The 21,485-nt window shown below is 42.0% G+C and overlaps 1 protein-coding gene across 2 annotated transcripts in view; it reads right to left on the minus strand.

Moving 5' to 3' along the window:
• GSDME (gasdermin E) overlaps positions 1–21,485 on the minus strand; it is a 70,900-nt gene that overhangs the window by 35,588 nt on the left and 13,827 nt on the right. The gene's annotated exons all lie outside the window — the stretch shown is intronic.

The following is a 21,485-nucleotide window of genomic DNA, read 5'->3' on the forward strand; positions in this document are numbered from 1 at the left end:
CTGACGGAGGGAGTCTGCATGTGAACTTCGTGTGTGTGGAGGGGACTGGTAGAGCCTTCAACACGGCGGGGGCCGGGGAGGGGGTGAGAAAGAGCCTGGGGCACTGATGCCAGGGACTGAAAGAAGTTCAGGGGGCTGGGCCTGAGCGGAGGAGAGCGTGGACATCATCCCTAAGACAGTGAAGAGCACAGAAGGGCACACGCCAGGCACAGACATGATCCAACGGACTGCCACGCGGAAAATCAAACAGAGAGGGTGACTGGGTGCAGAGGGACCAGCCAGAGATGCCTGGGACATCAAGGTGAGAGTTGGTGGTGGCCTGCAGCAGGGCAATGTGAGGCTGGGGCATGAGAAGAGCAGGACAGATATTCGAGAGGCAGAATCAACTAGTGGGAGACTAGGTGTGGGAGGGAAGGCCAGGAGGGAGCCGTGTCAGCAGATTTCTGGCCAAGACAACTGGACTTAACGCTGCACCAACCAGCACCTGGAGGGGAGTCAGGCAGTGAAGCAGGTATGGAGAGACAATGAGAAGTTCAGTGTTGGGTGTCAGACACGGCATGAAAGCTCCACGGGAATAAACGTCTGCTCGCCTAAACTCTAACTCCTAATTCCTGCCGACCCAATTTTGTACATCACATCTTGCCAATTTTTAAACATATTTTTTCACTTCTCTGAAATCAGGATGTTTGTAAATGAACAGGTGACCTGTTTAGTTGGCAGTGTTCTTAGTGGTATATACAAGGGTGGTATATACAAAGGATGAAATCTTGGATTTGATGAAATTATGTCTATCAACCTTAAAAGAAAACAGTACAAGAATTTCTCTCCTTATGACATAAGTCCTACCTAGCTCCAGAAAGATCTGAAGTAGCCTTTAAAATAAAGTTCATAGGACAGAATGATTTCTGTAAAACAAAAATTACCCTGGGATCAAATATTGAAAAGAATCCTCAGAAGACCCACTCCTCCACAGGAGGGGCTCGGCTCAAATAAAAACAAGAGGTCAAACAAGCGTCCCGAAGTCCCCAAAGCTGAGAACTAAAACACAAACCAGGAGACAGAATAATCTAGAAAGAAAAAAAACAACAACAACCAGCAAGAAACTGACTGACTTACAGACACCACAGAGACGGGCATGGCCTGGAGGTCTCAGGAAAGATACCTTTTACAAAACAGTGGGTCTGAGGATCTGATGCGGCCTTGAGAGCTTTATTGCTGCTCTTTCCAAAAAGGATATGATGAGAGACGGTAATAGCTTACTAATACTGCTCAAGAACTTCATACACCTTTGGATTTCCCTGGTGGTGCCGTGGATAAGAATCTGTCTGCCAATGCAGGACACATGAGTTCGATCCCTGGTCTGGGAAGATTCCACATGCCATGGACCAACTAAGCCCATGAGCCATTACTTCTGAGCCCATGCTCTAGAGCCCACCAGCTGCAAGCGCAGCCAAAAATAAATACTTAAAAAACAACCTTTAAAAAAAAAAGAATTTCATACATTTTCATTCAAGAACTGAACAAGCATCTCCTGTAAAAAAAAAAAAGAACATTCTGTAAGAATAACCCGTGTGCTTTCCTGACTTTCATATGCCAAGAAACATGTCTAGGTCTACACTCATTCCGGAGAAGCCAGGCTGCTGGCACATGCAAGTCTGACTCACTGAAGACAGTCAGTCCTTCCATGGTGGGGTTCACGGTACAGACCACATGGCTGCCTGCCTCCTCCACAGAGGAGCGAAACAAGGCTGCAAGATGTCAGCATCAGAAACCCCAAGGGCTTCACTTCATTTCTCTTCTGAAACTGCATCTTCTGCCCTGTCACAAAACACTAAGGCACCCCTTACCTTCCCACAGCTCTGACCTTTGCCATCTTCTATAGCCAGGCTCTATTGGGGGCTGCTTAGAATAGCAATAATTATGGAAGTGTTCACACTAATAACTACAATTTTTGAGAACTTGCTATGGGCCATGCTTTGTTTATATGTTCTTATTTAATTCTTACAAAAACTCCTTCAGAACATGAACCCCATTTCACTAATGAAATTTTTTATTTCAAAAAAATGAACCTGAAGTTTACCAGTTAGCCTAAAAATACCACCACCAAAAACACCAGCAAGAAAAGAGCAGGAAGAGGGGCTGCTTGACGCTCACATTCCCAGACCCTAAGATGCCTTCACCTGGTTTATTTTGCCTACTTAAAGACTTTCCCTGTGGAAGAAAAAGAAGAGCGTAAGCAAAAGAACAAGATTCAGGAAACTCTCTTTCTCCAAGTACACGTGGCTAGAGGTCTTTAAATTGTTAGGCACAAACTCTATTAAAAATAACAATGCCAGAGAAAGACACGAGCTCACCTCATCTCATGAAAACACCAAAATGAGAACTAACTGCTAAAAACCATTGACAAAAAAAAACACTGAAACATACCACAAAAGATCTAAAGACAAAGAAGAAGCCATGAGACAGTCGGAGGGTGTAATGGTGATAAAATCAAATCCCATACCTCCTCTCCCAGAATGGGCAACTCACAAATGGGAAAATAATCACATCACAGAGGTTCCCCCACAAGAATGAAGGTTCTGAGCCCCAAGTTGGGCTCTGAACCTGGTGGGGGGATCTTAAGCATTGGGAGGAGGAACCCCAAGAGCATCTAACTTTGATGCCCAGAGGCATTTTATTGCAGGAATTCCACTGAACTGGAGAAAACAAGAACTCCACTCTAAGAAGGCGCACACAAGTTCATGTACACTAGGACCCAGGGAACAAAGAAGCGACCTTCTAAGAGCCTGGGCCAGACCTACGTGCTAGTATCCTGCAGAGGCAGGACACAACTATGAGTCCCTGCAGGGACAAAGACACTAGTGGCAGCAGTTCTGGGGAGTACTCCTTGGCGTGAGCCCTGCTGGAGGCCACCATTTGCTCACCAAGACCAGGCCCCACTCAACAGCCTCCACTCCTGAAATCTCTCAGGCCAACCAACCAAGAGGGGAAGAACACAGTCCCACCCACTGGTAGACAGGCTGTGCAAACTCTTCCTGAGCCCACAGCTGCAGAGTCAACAGACCCCTTGAATTGCCCTTGCCCACCAGAGGGACAAGACCCACCTCCATCCACCAGTGGGCAGTAAACAGTTCCTGCCACCTGCACAAGCCTCTCAGTTCAGTTCAGTCACTCAGTCGTGTCCGACTCTTTGCAACCCCATGAACTGTATCATGCCAGGCCTCGCTGTCCATCACCAATCCTGGAGTTTACTCAAACTCATGTGCAGGGAGCTGCCCGTGAGAACGGGGTCCTCTGTCCGAAGGACACAAGCTCTGGGAGCTGCCTCAGTCCTTGAGGGTTTGCTTGCAAACATAGCTCTCTGTCCCGCCACCCCAGAGATTAGGCGCTAATTTACTGCAGACACCTGGCGTTCTGTGCAAACTTCTCACGCAGAGAAATGTTATCTGGCATAAGAAATAATAATAGGGTGCCATTCCCATGCTCTCAAGATTTCTTGTGACTGTTTGTAAGATGTATAGGTCAACCAAGAAAAAATGTCAACTGTCTTGTCTTTCTCACGCTCTTCTGTATAAATATAAGATGCTGAATAAAGTTGGTGTCAGACTTTGTCCCTTCGTGGAGACGTGTCTGAACCTCTCAACCCCATCTTTGTTGTAGTCTCTTGCTTTAGTTTCTTTCTTAGCCCCGCCGTGCACGTTCTCGGGACCTGATCGACTTTGCCGGCTGGCACGGACACTCATGTCCATTGAGTCAGTTATGCCATCTAATCATCTCATCCTCTGTCATCCCCTGCTCCTCCCGCCTTCAATCCTTCCCACCATCAAGGTCTTTTCAAATGAGTCAGTTCTTTGCATGAGGCGGCCAAAGTATTGGAGTTTCAGCTTCAGCATCAGTCCTTCCAGTGAATATTCAGGACTGATTTCCTTTAGGATGGACTGGTTGGATCTCCTTGCTCCCAGGGACTCTCAAGAGTCTTCTCCAACACCACGGTTCAAAAGCATCAATTCTTCGGCACTCAGCTTTCTTTACAGTCCAACTCTCACATCCATACATGACCACTGTAAAAACCATAGCTTTGACTAGATGGACCTTTGTTGGCAAAGTAATGTCTCTGCTTTTTAAAATGCTGTCTAGATTGGTCATACATTTTCTTCCAAGGAGCAAGTGTCTTTTAATTTTATGGCTGCAGTCACCATCTGCAGTGATTTGGGGGCCCTCTCAAAAATAAAGTCTGTCACTGTTTCCATTGCTTCCTCATCTATTTGCCATGAAGTGATGGGACCAGATGCCATGATCTTAGTTTTCAGAATGTTGAGTTTTAAGCCAACATTTTCACTCTCCTCTTTCACTTTCATCAAGAAGTTCTTTAGATCTTCTTCACTTTCTGCCATAAGAGTGGTGTCATCTGCATATCTGAGGTTATTGATATTTCTCCCAGCAATCTTGATTTCAGCTTGTGCTTCATCCAGCCCAGCATTTCTCATGATGTACTCTGCATATAAGTTAAACAAGCAGGGTGACAATATACAGCCTTGACATACTCCTTTTCCTATTTGGAACCAGTCTGTTGTTCCATGTCCAGTTCTAACTGTTGCTCCTGACCTGCATACAGATTTCTCAAGAGGCAGGTCAGGTGATCTGGTATTCCCATCTCTTTCAGAATTTTGCACAGTTTGTTGTAATTCACACAGTCAATGGCTTTGGAAAGTCAACAAAGCAGAAGTAGATGTTTTTCTAGAACTCTCTTGCTTTTTCAAGGATCCAATTGATGTTGGCAATTTGATCTCTGGTTCCTCTGCCTTTACTAAATCCAGCTTGAACATCTGGAAGTTCACAGTTTACATCCTGTTGAAGACTGGCTTGGAGAATTTTGAGAACTACTTTGCTAGCGTGTGAGATGAGTACAATTGTGCAGTAGTTTGAGCATTCTTTGGCATTGCCTTTCTTTGGGATTGGAATAAAAACTGACCTTTTCCAGTCCTGTGGCCACTGCTGAGTTTTCCAAATTTGCTGGCATATTGAGTGCAGCACCTTCACAGCATCATTTTTTGGATTTGACATAGTTCAACTGGAATTCCATCACTTCCACTAGCTTTGTTCATAGTGATGCTTCCTAAGGCCCATTTGACTTCACATTCCAGGATGTCTGGCTCTAGGTGAGTGATCACACCATCATGATTATCTCGGTCATAAAGATCTTTTTTGTACAGTTCTTCTATGTATTCTTGCCACCTCTTCTTAACATCTTCTTCTGTTAGGTCCATACATTTCTGTCATTTACTGTGCCCATCTTTGCATGAAAAGTTCCCTTGGTATCTCTAATTTTCTTGAAGAGATCTCTAGTCTTTCCCATTCTATTGTTTTCCTCTATTTCTTTGCATTGATCACAGAGGAAGCCTTTCTTATCTCTCCTTGCTATTCTTTGGAACTCTGCATTCAGATGCTTATATCTTTCCTTTTCTCCTTTGCCTTCCGCTTCTCTTCTTTTCACAGCTATTTGTAAGGCCTCCTCAGACACCCATTTTGCCTTTTTCCATTTCTTTTTCTTGGGGATGGTCTTGATCACTGCCTCCTGTACAATGTCATGAACCCCTATCCATAGTTCTTCAAGCACTCTATCAGATCTAATCCCTTGACTCTATTTCTCACTTCTACTGTATAATCATAAGGGATTTGATTTAGGTCATACCTGAATGGTCTAGTGGTTTTCCCTACTTTCTTCAATTTTAGTCTGAATTTGGCAATAAGGGGTTCATGATCTGAGCCACAGTCAGCTCCCAGTCTTGTTTTTGCTGACTGTATAGAGCTTTTCCATCTGTGGCTGCAAATAATATAATCAATCTGATTTCGGTATTGGCCATCTGGTGATGTCCATGTGTAGAGTCTTGTCTTGTGTTGTTGGAAGAGGGTGTTTGCTGTGAGCAGTGCGTCCTCTTGGCAAAACTCTGTTAGCCTTTGCCCTGCTTCATTCTGTACCCCAAGGCCAAATTTGCCTGTTACTCCAGGTATTTCTTGACTTCCTACTTTTGCATTCCAGTCCCCTATAATGAAAAGGACATCTTTTTTGGATGTTAGTTCTAGAAATTCTTGTAGGTCTTCATAGAACCATTCAACTTCAGCTTCTTCAGCATTACTGGTAGGGGCATAGACTTGGATTACTGTGATATTGAATGGTTTGCCTTAGAAACGAACAGAGATCATTCTGTCACTTTTGAGATTGTATCTAAGTACTGCATTTCATCATGAGAAACGCTGAGCTGGAAGAAGCACAAGCTGGAATCAAGATTGACAGGAGAAATATCAATAACCTCAGATATGCAGATGACACCACCCTTATGGCAGAAAGTGAAGAGGAACTAAAAAGATTCTTGATGAAAGTGAAAGAGGAGAGTGAAAAAGTTGGCTTAAAGCTCAACATTCAGAAAACGAAGATCATGGCATCTGGTCCCATCACTTCATGGGAAATAGATGGGGAACAGTGGAAACAGTGTCAGACTTTATTTTTGGGGGCTCCAAAATCACTGCAAATGGTGACTGCAGCCATGAAATTAAAAGACGTTTACTCCTTGGAAGGAAAGTTATGACCAACCTAGATAGCATACTGAAAAGCAGAGACATTACTTTGCCAACAAAGGTTCGTCTAGTCAAAGCTATGGTTTTTCCAGTGGTCATGTATGGATGTAAGAGTTGGACTGTGAAGAAAGCTGAGCACTGAAGTATTGATGCTTTTGAACAGTGGTGTTGGAGAAGACTCTTGAGAGTCCCTTGGACTGCAAGGAGATCCAATCAGGCCATTCTAAAGGAGATCAGCCCTGGGATTTCTTTGGAAGGAATGATGCCAAAGCAGAAACTCCAGTACATTGGCTACCTCATGTGAAGAGTTGACTCATTTGAAAAGACTCATGCTGGGAGGGATTGGGGCAGGAGGAAAAGGGGACAACAGAGGATGAGATGGCTGGATGGTATTGCCGACTCGATGGACATGAGTTTGAGTGAACTCTGGAAGTTGGTGATGGACAGGGAGGCCTGGCGTGCTGTGATTCATGGGGTCACAAAGAGTCAGACATGACTGAGCAACTGAACTGAACTGAACTGCATTTCAGACTCTTTTGTTGACTATGATGGCTACTCCATTTCTTCTAAGGGATTCTTGACCACAATAGTAGATATAATGGTCTTCTGAGCTAAATTCACCCATTCCAGTCCATTTTAGTTGGATGATTCCTAAAATGTTGATGTTCACTCTTGCCATCTCCTGTTTGACCATTTCCAATTTGCCTTGATTCATGGACTTATCATTCCAGGTTCCTATGCAATATTACTTTTTACAGCATCAGACTTTACTTCCATCACCAGTCATATCCACAACTGGATGTTGTTTTTGTTTTGGCTCATCTCTTCAGTCTTTCTGGAGTTATTTCTCCACTGATCTCCAGTAACATATTGGGCACCTACTGACCTGAGGTGTTCATCTTTCAGTGTCCTATCTTTTCACCCTTTCATAATGTTCATGGGGTTCTCAAGGCAAGAATACTGAAGTGGTTTGCCATTCCCTTCTCCAGTGGACCATGTTTTGTCAGAACTCTCCACCATGACCTGTCTGTCTTGGGTGGCCCTACACGGTATGGCTCATAGTTTCATTAAGTTAGACAAGGCTGTGGTCCATGTGATCAGATGGGTTTGTTTTCTCTAATTGTGGTTTTCAGTCTCTCTGCCCTCTGAAGGAGGATAAGAGGCTTATGGAAGCTTCCTGATGGGAGAGACTGACTGAAGGGAAAACTGGGTCTTGTTCTGATGGGCGGGGCCATGCTCAGTAAATCTTTAATCCAATTTTCTTTTGAAGGGTGGGCCTTTGTTCCCTCCCTGTTGTTTGACCCAAGGCCAAACTATGGTAGAGGTAATGAAGATAATGGGGACCTCTTTCAAAAGGTCCCATACAAGCACTGCTACACTCAGTGCCCCCAACCGTGCAGCAGGCCACTGCCAACTGACACCTCTGCCAGAGACTCCTGCACACTCATGCACAAGTCTGGGTCAGTCTCTTGTGGGCTCACTGCTCCTTTCTCCTGGGTCCTGGTGCACACACGATTCTGTTTGTGCCATCCAAGAATCTGCTTCCCCAGTCCTATTTAAGTTCTGGCGGCTCTATGGTAGGATTAATGGTGACCTCCTCCAAGAGGACTTATGCCATATCCAGGTCTACTGCACTCAGAGCCCCTGCCACCGCAGTAGTCCACTGCTGACCTGCACCTCCTCAGGAGACACCCAAGCACAGTTCTGTCTCAGCCTCTATGGTGTCTCTGGGTCCTGGTGCACACAAGGCATGTTTGAGCCCTCTGCTGCTGCTCCTAAGTCGCTTCAGTCATGTCCAGCTCTGTGAGACCCCATGGAGAGCAGTCCACCAGACTCCTCCATCCCTGGGATTCTCCAGGCAAGAATACTGGAGTGGGTTGCCATTTTCTTCTCCATTAAGCCCTCTGAGCCCAGCCTTATCCACCAGGGGGCAGACAGCAGAACCAAGAACTACAACCCTGCAGACTGCAGAATGGAAACCACAATTACAGAAACTTAGACAAAATGATATAGCATAGGAACATGTCCCACACAAAGAAACAAGAAAAAAAATCCCAGAAGTACGACTACAATCTACTGAAAAAGAATTCAGAGTAATGATAGTAAGGATGATCCGAGATCTTGGGGAAAAAAATGGAGGCACAGATCAAGAAGATACAAGAAATGTTTTTAAAAAGAGCCAGCAACCTAGATGTCCATCAGCAGACGAATGGATAAGAAAGCTGGGTACATATACACAATGGAGTATTACTCAGCCATTAAAAAGAATACATTTGAATCAGTTCTAATGAGGTGGATGAAACTGGAGCCTATTATATAGAGTGAAGTAAGCCAGAAAGAAAAACACCAATACAGTATACTAACGCATATATATGGAATTTAGAAAGATGGTAATGATAACCCTGTATGAGAGACAGCAAAAGAGACACAGATGTATAGAACAGTCTTTTGGACTCTGTGGGAGAGGGCGAGGGTTGGATGATTTGGGAGAATGGCATTGAAACATGTATAATAACGTATGTGAAATGAATCACCAGTCCAGGCTTGATGCAGGATACAGGAAGCTTGGGGCTGGTGCACTGGTGACCCAGAGGGAGGGTATGGGGAGGGAGGTGGGAGAGGGGTTCAGGATGGGGAACACGTGTACACCTGTGGCGGATTCATGTTGATGTATGGCAAAACCCATACAAAAAAAAAAAAAAAGAGCCAGAAGATTTAAAGAACAGAGATGAACAATATAATAAATGAAAAATACGCTAGACCGAATCAGTAGCAGAATAATGAGGCAGGGGAATGGATAAGTGAACTGTAAGACAGAACTGTAGAAATCACTGCTGCAATACAGAATAAAAATAAAAGAATGAAAAGAAATGAGGACAATCTAAGAGACTTCTGGAAAAACATGAAATGCACCAATATTCACATTACAGTGTTCCACGAAGGAAAGGAGAGGGAGAGAGGACCTAAGGAAATATTTGAAGAGATAATAGCTGAAAGGAAGCACAGGGTCCCACATAATATAAACCCAAGAAAGAACATGCCAATATAAACATGTCAAGACACACAGCAACCAAGTTGACAAAAATTAAAGACAGAGAAAATATTAAAAATAACAACGGAAAAGCAACAAGTAACAAAAAAGGAATTCCCGTACAGTCATCAGCTGATTTTTCAGCACGAACTCTGCGGGCCAGGAGGGAGTGTATGATATATTTCATGTAATGCAATGGAAGAACTTAGAATGAAGAATATTCTACCTAGCAAGGCTCTCACTCAGATTTGACAGAGAAATCAAAAGCTTTAAAGGCAAGTAAAAGCTAAGAGAATTCAGCACCAGCAAAGCAGCTTTACAACACATGCTGAAAGACTTTCCCTAGTTTTCTCAAGGGAGAGGGCACAACTATAAACAAAAAAATCACAAATGGGAAAGCACACCAAGAGAGGAAAATATACCGTAAAAGTCAAAGTCATCCACACACAAAGCAGCAACTCTGGAAAGATGAGAGTACAAATGCAGGAGATGGGAAATGCACGTGAAATTAAGAGACCAGCAACTTAAAATAACCTTTTATATGTATAGACAGCTATAACAAAACCTCATGGAAACTGCAAACTAAAAAACAATAGATACAGACACAAAATGAAAAAGCAACCCAAACACAACACTGAAGATAGTCATCAAATCACAAGAAACGTGAGCAAGAGAGGAAGGGAAGAAAAAAGACCTACAAAAATAAATCCAAGCAATTAATAAAATTGTATTAGGAACATACATATTGATAATTATCTTAAATTTAAATGAACTAAATGATCCAACAAAAAGATATAGACCAGATGAATACATACAGAAACAAGACCTATATATAAGAGAACCACTGCAGATCTAGGGACACAAACACTGAAGGTAAGACAGAAAATGTATTCCACTCAAATGGCAATCAAAAGAAAGCTGAAGTAGCAATACTCAGAAAAAAACAGACTTCAAATTACTGTAACAAGAGACAAGGAAAGACACTACATAATGATCAAGGGATTAATCCAAGAAGAGGATATAACAATTGTAAATATATATGCACCCAGCATAGGAGCACCTCAATATGTATGCCAAATACCAACAACCATAAAAGGGGAACTAAAGAGTAACACAATAATAATGAAGGACTTTAACACCCCATTTACACCAGTGAACTGATCATTCAGACTGAAGATTAATAAGGAAACATAGACCTTAAATGACACAATAGGCCAGATGAACTTAATTAGTATTTATAGAACAGTCCATCCAAAACAGCGCTTTCTTCTCAAGTGCACATAGAACATTCTCCAGAACAGATCACATCTTGGGCCTCAAATCAAGTGCCAAAAAATTTAGGAAAACTGAAATCATATCAAGCTCCTTTCCTGACCACAACACTATGAGAATAGAAATCAACTACAAGAAAAAAAGCTGTTAAAAAAAAAAACACAAACATGTGGAGGCTAAACAATATGTTACTAAACAATCAATGGATCACTGAAGAAATCAAAGAGGAAATTAAAAAAAATATCTAGAGACAAATGACAACAAAACATGATGATCCAAAACCTATGGGGCATGGCAAAAGCAGCTCTAAGAGGGAAGTTTATAGCTTCCAACAAACCAGAAGTCCAACTACAACCTTACCTCAGGAAACAAGAACGAACACAAATAAACAACCTAACCTTACACCTAAAGCAACTAGAGAAGGAAGAACAAACAAAACCCAAAGTTAGCAGAAGGAAAGAAATCATAAAGATCAAAGCAGAAATAAATAGAGAGATGAAGAAAACAATAGAAAAGATCAATGAAACTAAAAGCTGGTTCTTTGAAGAGATAAATAAAATGCATAAACCTTTAGCCAGACTCACCAAGAAAAAAAAAAAGAGAGGGCTCAAATCAATAAAATTAGAAATGAAAAAGGAGTAGTTACAATGGACACCAGAAAAATATAAAGGATCGTAAGAGACAACTACAAGCAACACACAGTCCAATAAAATGGAAAACCTAGAAGACATGGAAAATTCTTATAACAGCAAAACCTCCCAAGACTGAAACAAGAAGAAATAGAAAATATGAACAGACCAACTACAAGTACTGAAATTGAAACTGTGATTTTAAAAGTTTCAACAAAAGTCCAAGAACAGACGGCTTCAAAATGAATTCTATCAAACATTTATAGGAAAGTTAACACCTATCCTTTCGAAACTCTTTCAAAAAAAAAAAAACTGTAGAGGAAGAAACACTCCCAGCTTCATTCTATGAGGCCAGCATCACCCTGATACTAAAGCCAAATAAAGATAACAAAAAGAAAGAAAAGAAAATTACAGGCCAATACAGAAGAACATAGAAGCAAAAATTCTCAAAATACTAGCAAACCAAATCCAACCATACATTAAATGGATCATACACCATGATCAAGTGGGATTTATCCCAAGGATGCATGGATTCTTCAATGCAAGCAAATGAATCAATATGATATTCCATATTAACAAACTGAATAAAAACCATATGATTTTTGTCTATTTTGTTACAAAGTGTCTTAATTTCATTCTTTTACATGTGCTGTCCAGTTTTCCCAGCACCACTTATTAAAGAGGCTATCTTTGCCCCATTGTATATTCTTGCCTCCTTTGTCAAAAATATAAGGAAAACTTCTGACCACCATACACAAAGATAAACTCAAAATGGATTAAAGACCTAAATGTAGGACCAGAAACTATAAAACTCTTAGAGGAAAACATAGGCAGAACACTCTATGGTATAAATCACAGCAAGATCCTCTATGACCCACCTCCTAGAGTAATGGAAATAAAAACAAAAACAAACAAGTCAGACCTAATTAAACTTAAAAGCTTTTGCACAGCAAAGGAAAACTATAAACAAGGTAAAAAGACAACCCTCAGAATGAGAAAATAATAGCAAATGAAACAACTGACAAAAGATTAATTTCCAAAATATACAAGCAATCATACAAGTCGCACAAGTCAATACCAGAAAAACAAACAATCCAATCAAAAAGTAGGCAAAAGACCTAAAAAGACATTTCTCCAAAGAAGAGACAGAGACGGCTAACAAACACATGAGAAGATGCTTAACATCAGTCATTATTAGAGAAATGCAAATCAAAACTACAATGAGATATCACCTCACACTGGTCAGAATGGCCATCATCAAAAAGTCTACAAACAATAAATGTTGGAGAGGATGTGGAGAAAAGGGAATCCCCTTGCACTGTTGACAGGAATGTAAATTGATACAGCCACTATGGAAGACAGTATGGAGATTCCTTAAAAATTTAGGAATAAAACCATCATATGACCCAGCAATCCCACTCCTAGGCATATACCCTGAGGAAACCAAAATGGAAAAGACACATGTACCCCAGTGTTCATTGCAGCACTATTTACAATAGCTAGGACATGAAAGCAACATAGATGTCCATCAAGAGATAAATGGATAAAGAAGCAGTGGTACATATATATATAATGGAATATTACTCAGCCATAAAAAGGAATGCATTTGAGTCAGTTCTAATGAGGTGAATGAACCTAGAGCCTATTACACAGAGTGAAGTAAGTCAGAAAGAGAAAAACAAATATTGTATACTAAGGCATATATATAGAATCTAGAAAGATGGTTCAGTTCAGTTCGTGTCAGGTCAGTTCGCTCAGCCATGTCCGACGCCTTGCGACCCCATGAATTGCAACACGCCAGGCCTCCCTGTCCATCACCAACTCCCAGAGTTCACCCAAACTCATATCCATTGAGTCGGTGATGCCATCCAGCCATCTCATCCTCTGTCATCCCCTTCTCCTCCTGCCCCCAATCCCTCCCAGCATCAGGGTCTTTTCCAATGAGTCAACTCTTCGCATGAGGTGGCCAAAGTATTGGAGTTTCAGCTTCAGCATCAGTCCTTCCAATGGTTGGATCTCGTTGCAGTCCAAGGGACTCTCAAGAGTCTTCTCCAACACCACAGTTCAAAAGCATCAATTCTTCGGTGCTCAGCTTTCTTCACAGTCCAACTCTCATATTGATACATGGCCACAGGAAAAACCATAGCCTTGACTAGCCGGACCTTTGTTGGCAAAGTAATGTCTCTGCTTTTGAATATGCTATCTAGGTTGGTCATAACTTTCCTTCCAAGGAGTAAGCGTCTTTTATTTTCATGGCTGCAGTCACCATCTGCAGTGATTTTGGAGCCCCCAAAAATAAAGTCGGACACTGTTTCCACTGTTTCCCCATCTATTTCCCATTAAGTAATGGGACCAGATGCCATGATCTTCGTTTTCTGAATGTTGAGCTTTAAGCCAACTTTTTCACTCTCCTCTTTCACTTTCATCAAGAGGCTTTTTAGTTCCTCTTCACTTTCTACCATAAGGGTGGTGTCATCTGCACATCTGAGGTTATCGATATTTCTCCCGGCAATCTTGATTCCAGCTTGTGCTTCTTCCAGCCCAGTATTTCTCATGAAAGACAGTATTGATGAAATTATTTGCAAGACAACAAAGGAGACACAGTGTAAAGAACAGACTTATGGACCCAGTGCCAGGGGAGGAAGGAGGGGGTGGGATGTACGGAGAGAGTAACATGGAAACATACATTATCATGTGTAAATAGATAGCCAATGGGAATTTGATGTATGACTCTGGGAACTCAAACCAGGGCTCTATAACAACCTAGAGGGGTCGGATGGGGCGAGGGGTGGGAAGGAGGTTCAAGAGGAAGAGGACATGTGTATACCAACAATGATTCCTGCTGATGTTTGGCAGAAACAAATACAATACTGTAAACCAATTAAAAATAAATTTAAAAAAAAACACAATCATCTCAATAGATGCAGAAAAAGCTTCTGACAAAATTCAAAGCCATTTATGATTTTAAAAGACCCTCCAGAAAGTGAGCATAGAGGGAACCTAATTCAAAATAATAAAGAACATATAGGACAAACCCAAGTCAACATCATTCTCAATGGTGAAACACTGAAGGCATTTCCTCCAAGATCAAGAACCAGACAAGGATGTCTACTCTCACCACTTTTACTCAATATAGTTTTGGAAGTCCTAGCAATCAGAGAAGAAAAAGAAATAACAGGAATCCAAGGTGGAAAAGAAGTAAAACTCACCGTCTGCAGATGACATAATACTATGCATAGAAAATCCTAAAACACTACCAGTAAACTACTAGAGCTCATCACTGAACTTGGTAAAGTTGCAGGATACAAAATTAATACATCGAAATCTGCTGCATTTTTATCACCAACACCAAAAGGTCAGAAAAATTAAGGAAACAAACACATTGACCATCACATCAAAAAGAATAAAATACATAGGAATAAACCTACCTACAGACACAAAAGACTTGTACTCAGAAAACTAAAAGATGCTGATGAAAGAAATCGAATTATGACACAAACAGATGGAAAGATATACGATGTTCCTGGATTGGAAGAAACAATATTTTCAAAATGACTACAATATCCAAGGCTATCTGCATATTCAATGCAATCCCTATCAAATTACCAATGGCATTTTTCACAGAACTAGAATAAAAGTTTTAAAAATCTGAATGGAGACACAAAAGATCCCTAATAGCCAAAGGAATCTAGAGAAAGAAAAACAGAGCCAGAGGAAGCTGGCTCCCTGACTTCAGACTTTACTACAAAGCTAGTCATCAAAACACTATAGTACTAGCACATAAAACAGAAATACAGATCTACGGAACAGCGTACAAAGTCAAGAGATAAACCCACACGCCTATGGTCAACTAATCTATGACAAAGAGGCAAGAACATTCAATGAAGAAATGACAGTCTCTTCAGTAACTGGTGCTGGGAAAACTGGACAGCTACACATAAAAAATGAAACTAGAACATACCCTAACACTATACACAAAAATAAACTGACCTAAATATAAGGCCAAATACTATAAAACTCTTAGATGACAACATAGGCAGAACACTCTCTGGCATAAATCGCAGCAATATATTTTGAAATATCATTGTAATTGCACTCAGGACAGCTATCACAGTAACTTTAGAGGTCATGTGTAGGCCATAATAAATAGTAGTATTTAAATTCCCTGTAGCTCAAACAGTAAAGAATCTGCCTGCAATGCAGGAGACCTGGGTTCCATCCCTGGGTCGGGAAGATCCTCTGGAGAAGGGAATGGCAATCCACTCCAGTATTCTCTTCTGGAGAACCCCATGGACAGAGGAGCCTGGCGGGTGAGAGTCGGACATGACTGAGCGACTAACACTACCACTACACTTGTGTGTAAAACTTGTGGAATTTGTATTCAGATATAAAAAGACTATTCAGGTACAATTTTAAAAGACTTTAAATAACTATGAAGGTTTATCACTGCCATACACATTGCTTGCATGATATATTAATTTCATATAGTTTACAGGTTGGGATGCTTAATGAAGAATTAAACTTCTAATTACATGTATGTATTCATGTAAAATGTATGCATTCATGGAAAAATGTAATCTTTTTTTTTAACCAAAATTTGCTTTACAATACACCAAAGAGTGAGAGTGAGGTGTGACTGTACAGTTATAGCCAACCCTCCTTAAACCCCAAACGGTCAGAAAAGCACAATATGGCACGGTCTCTGTAAATCAGCTGGAACCATGGCTCTGAATGCAAGGAGAAGGAACTGATGTGTGCACTCAAGTCCACTCACTTCTACATTTAGTCCACAGAAAGCTCTTAAAGAACCTCTAGTCCAGCTAGTCCACCTACAGTTGGGGAAACTGAGGCCAGGGCCAGAAGTGACCCTGACTTCAGGGTCTGCAGAAGTTATTTACCAGGAGTAAACTTCTTCAAACACTAGGAGATTAGTGGCTGAGATGGAATGGGTGTGGCAATTATACTTAAAGCATCCATAAATAGCAGCTGACAACAGAAAACAAGGAGGAAAGACTAATGAGTTTATCATAGAATAAATAATTCTCGGTCTTAAGAATAAAACATGAAGCTGAGTCATTACGGAAAGGCCTTAGACTGTTTTCCATCAAAAATGTTTTACAATGAACTAGAGCTCTCATTCTGGCACCCCACTCCAGTACTCTTGCCTGGAAAATCCCATGGACGGAGGAGCCTGGTAGGCTGCAGACCATGGTGTCTCGAAGAGTCGGACACGACTGAGCGACTTCACTTTCACTTTTCACTTTCATGCATTGGAGAAGGAAATGGCAACCCACTCCAGTGTTCTTGCCTGGAGAATCCCAGGGACGGGGGAGCCTGGTGGGCTGCCGTCTATGGGGTCGCACAGAGTTGGACATGACTGAAGCGACTTAGCAGCAGCAGCAGAGCTCTCATTCAAAGAGGTCATCTCCAACATCTGGAAGGTAAGTCCTGTGGTTGTAGGGATAGCCTTTATGCCCAACAATGCTGGATAACTATTATATATACGTGTCCCTGGGTTTTTTTTAATGCTAGATGAAGCTTGTTTTGGAGATGTGCACACATCTCTCAGACAATAAAACAAATACTTTGAATTCCTAGGACTAAAATAACTTGTATGCAGATGACAACTTATCTAAATGACCTGAAATAAAAATGACTGCAAATGAACCCTCAAGAACATACAGTACTTAAGCATTACTAATCACCACTCCCAAGGCCGTGCATGTACCAAACGGCCAGTCTTATCGACATGATGATGCTGTGGGAGTCCAAAGACAGGCAGACTACATAGATAAGAATTTATTACTCCAACAAGTAACAAGAATGTTACCTTGACATGATCTCCATCCTATGGTCAAGTCCTCATCTTTCCTCCCCTTGTAGCTCAACTTTACCTCCTAGCAACAGAACAAGGAAGAGGTGACTGTGATAAGACACGTTTTCCATCTCTAGACTTTAAATGTATTCCCAGTGTTGCCCCTTCCCTTGTCCCTTCCATATAGGCCATTGCTTCCCCATTACAAAGAATGTCTAAACTCTCCCAAGATGATCTCACGCCTTCGTGCGGGCACCTCCAGGTGGGTGGACCGGCTGTTCATAGGTGCCTGGAACACTGTGCACCCTCTAGGTGCCCTCACTGGGGACCTGGGTTCACGCCTCTGCCTTTACATCTCCTGTTATAATTTAACTACTTTTATCTCAGTCAACTCCTTTGCTTCACAGTCACTTCAAGAATGATATAGAGGAAAGAACAGGAGTTTTGGAGTCAGAAAATCCTGGGATGAATCCAAGCTGCAGCACCCAAATTGAACTCTGGGACTGAGAACAAGTCACTTCTCCTCCCTGAGCCTTAGATCCTCAGGCCTAAAAGGAGACGGCTGTGTAGAGGAAAGGAGATGACACCCATAAAGTGCCCAGCACACAGTAGCTGCTCAGCAGATACTTCCCCCTTCCTCTCCCCCTGTCTCCCCACTTACAACTTCTGGTCTTAGCCTCTTTTTCTGAGAATATTTTCTCCCATCTCTACTTACTGACTTCTCCCCATATGCTTCCTATTGGCACAATCTTCTACACCTGAATCATGATGAGCGAGAAACCTATATTGGGAAATGTGATTATAAGCATGCCAAACTGTGGATCTTCAAACAGAAATAACAAGACTGCAAAATAGAAACACACTATAGAGGGCTGACTAAAGACAGGGACCACCAGCCCTTCTGTCCCTCTTCCCCCTTATTTGCCAGACTTAGCCAATAAAAATATAAGACCCCAAGTTAAACTTCATTTTCAGATAAACAGAAAATATTTTTCTAGTATGCCCCCAGTAGGTATTGTAGTAGAGAAGGAAAATGCCTCTTTACCAAAGAAGAAAATTAGTAGAGAAAAGATAACTAAGGTCATGACTATCAGAGAAAGAGGTTGCTGTCCTTCCACCTCATGTCACCAGAGAGAGCTTAAAGTTCTTTGAGAAAGGGAATTCCTGCCCCCGAGTCCTAATGCAGTGGAGTCCCTGAGTTCTAGAAAGTGCCATGAGGCAACAGTCAAATAACAACCACTGTCCTTCAACTCCATTAAACATCAGAGCTTAGTGGAAAGGTGGATGGGTTTTGAAGACCTCAGTTGCTCAAACATCCTCATTATCTGTACAAAGTCTGCCCACCAAATGATTGATACATGAGTTTTATGGTAATTTTTATTGATTTTTAAACAGTATTTTATTCAATGAGCAAACATATTTCATATAATCCTGAAAAGAGGAGATAAGCTACCTCTCTCTACACGAGTGAGTTTTCTCAATATATTTGGGTTGGCATTTTCTGTTTTAAAAAGGGTGATAAACCACACAAGAAAATGCACATATGTTTCTGTACAAATGGATATATCATCTCCCATCAGGATTACTATAATAACCTCTCAATTAGAAATATCATCTCTGATCAGGACTATTGCAATAACCTCTCAATAGGACTCCTGGCTTCCACCCATTCAGTCTCTCTTCAGCTGCCAGAATGATCCTCCTAAAACATAAGTTAGATCCCATCACTTCTCTCCTCAAAGTCTTCCAGTGTCTTCCTACCTCACCCAGGAAAAGAAAAGTGAAAGTCGCTCAGTCCTGCCCAACTCTTTGCAACCCTACAGACTGTCACCTGCCAGATCCTCTGTCCATGGAATTCTCTAGGCCAGAACACTGGAGTGGGTAGCTGTTCCTTTCTCCATGGGTCTTGTCAACCCAGGGACCGAACTCAGGTCTCCTGCATTGCAGGCAATTCTTTAGCCACAAGGGAAGTTCCGAGTGAGAGTTAAAAGTTTTTTCAGTGGCCTGCAAGGTCCTACAGGCCCTCTCTGACCTCACCTGCTCCTGCCCAGATGCCTCAGCTCCAGCCACACCACCTCTGCCTACAACTTTCTTGCCTAAGACATCTTTACACTCACTCCCATCCCCAACTTCAAGTCTTTTCTGTCATGCCAATTTCCCCAGGATGCCTTCCTTGGCCACTTTTTCAAGTCATAAACCCCATTCCTGGCATCCTCTATCTCCCTTCTCTGCTAAATTTTTCTCCATTCCAGTGAGCCCCATCAATATACTATATATATCACTTAGTTACATGTTGTCTCTCTCTCCCCCGAGAATATAGGGCAGAAATGCTGGTGTTTTGTTCACTTCAGAAACCCCAAGATGTAGAACAGTATGTAGTAGGCATTCATTCAGCAGTTACTTGAGGAATGTTGAAGAAATACAAGGTAAAAATAATAATGTATTATCATTTTGAAACAGATGTGAGAGTTGGACCATAAAGAAGGTTCAGTGCTGAAAAACTGATACCGTTGAATTGTGGTGCTGGAAAAGACTCTTGAGAGTCCCTTTGACAGCAAGGAGATCAAACCAGTCAATCCTAAAAGAAATCAACCCTGAATATTCATTGGAAGGACTGATGCTAAAGTTGAAGCTCCAATACTTTGGCCCCTGATGCGAAAAGCCAACTCATTGGAAAAGACCCTGATGCTGGGACAGATTGAAGGCAAAAGGAGAAGAGGGTGGCAGAGGATGAGATGGTTGGATAGCATCACCAATTCAATGGACATGAACTTGGGCAAACTCTAGGAGACAGCAACGGACAGGCAGGCCTGGCGTGCTGCAGTCCATGGGGTTGCAAAGAGTCAGACACAAATTAGTGGCTAAATAACAACAAATCATTTTGAAATAGGAGGGAAGAGAGCAGGGCACAACCTTTGAAAAAATGACATGGCCAGAGGACACAACATAAATTGATTAGAACCAAGTGGGTCCAAAATGGTGGACAAGTCGACTTGCACTAGACCTTGAACCTCAGTGCAACTCATTCTAACACATCAAGTTGGCAAAATGATACATCCACAGGCACCACGACAGTCCCAAGGCCAACCAAAGACCAAAAAGTGGGCTGTGGCCCAACTCTCAGAAATCTCTGCCACCTCCCCAAAGTAGTTGGAATACTATCCCACTTATTAGCCTATGAAATTACGCAACTCATAAAGGTTGACCACACCATATTTTGACACAGCTTTTGCCCAAGATGGCCCACACTCTGTGGAGTGTGTTTCTCTCCAAATTCACTCCTTACCTATCACTTTCTCTCACTGAATTCTTTGTGATGAGACATCAAGAACCTGAACTTCATTAAGTCCTAAAAACAGGTGTGTGATCTCAGTTGGAACATTATGGGTTTTGGCCGGGTTCAAGTCCCAATCTGAGTTGGAGGTTTCAGTTTTACTGGAGTAAATTGTATTTACTGGAATTTAAACAATGTGGAATTGTCTTCAAGATTTCAGAGTTAAAAACCAGCTCTTCCCCGAAGTACTTCACCTGCTTTCTTCTTTCCCTAATCAGAAAATCATAAAGAGCCAGAGAGAGGAGTGTGGTTTTCCCACTTCTGATCTTAATATTCCGAAATGTAGAACAGAGCGTTCTTACTGTTGGTATTTTATAAATCATATGATTCTTTAAAAGTACACATTTGCCTGAAGTAACATCCTTTTAAAGGGTTTCCCAAGTGTCCCTGCTCGGGCTAAGAATAGTGAAAGTCCAGACTAACGGATGAACTGCTCATCACATTTCAGCGATGAGCATTCAGTAATGTTTGCTGATACAAATGACCTTCTTTTTGGCCACACAGCTATGGGATCTTAGTTCCCCTACGCCCGCTACATTGGATGCCTGGAGTCTTAACCACTGGACCACCAGAATGACCCCACAGAATGACCTATAAATGAGAGACATGGGACTCCCTGGTGGTCCAATGGTTAAGAATCTGCCTGCCAATGCAGGGGGCACGGGTTTGATCTCTGGTCCAGGAAGATTCCATATGTCACAGGGCAACTAAGCCCACAAGTACTAGACGCACCTAGAGCTCGTGTTGCACAAGAGAAGCCACCGCAACAGGAACCCAGCACACGGCAACTAGAGAGCAGCCCCGACTCACCGCAATGGAGAAAGCCCA

The sequence above is a fragment of the Bos mutus genome, chromosome 4 (assembly GCF_027580195.1).
Source record: "Bos mutus isolate GX-2022 chromosome 4, NWIPB_WYAK_1.1, whole genome shotgun sequence".
NCBI lineage: Eukaryota > Metazoa > Chordata > Mammalia > Artiodactyla > Bovidae > Bos > Bos mutus.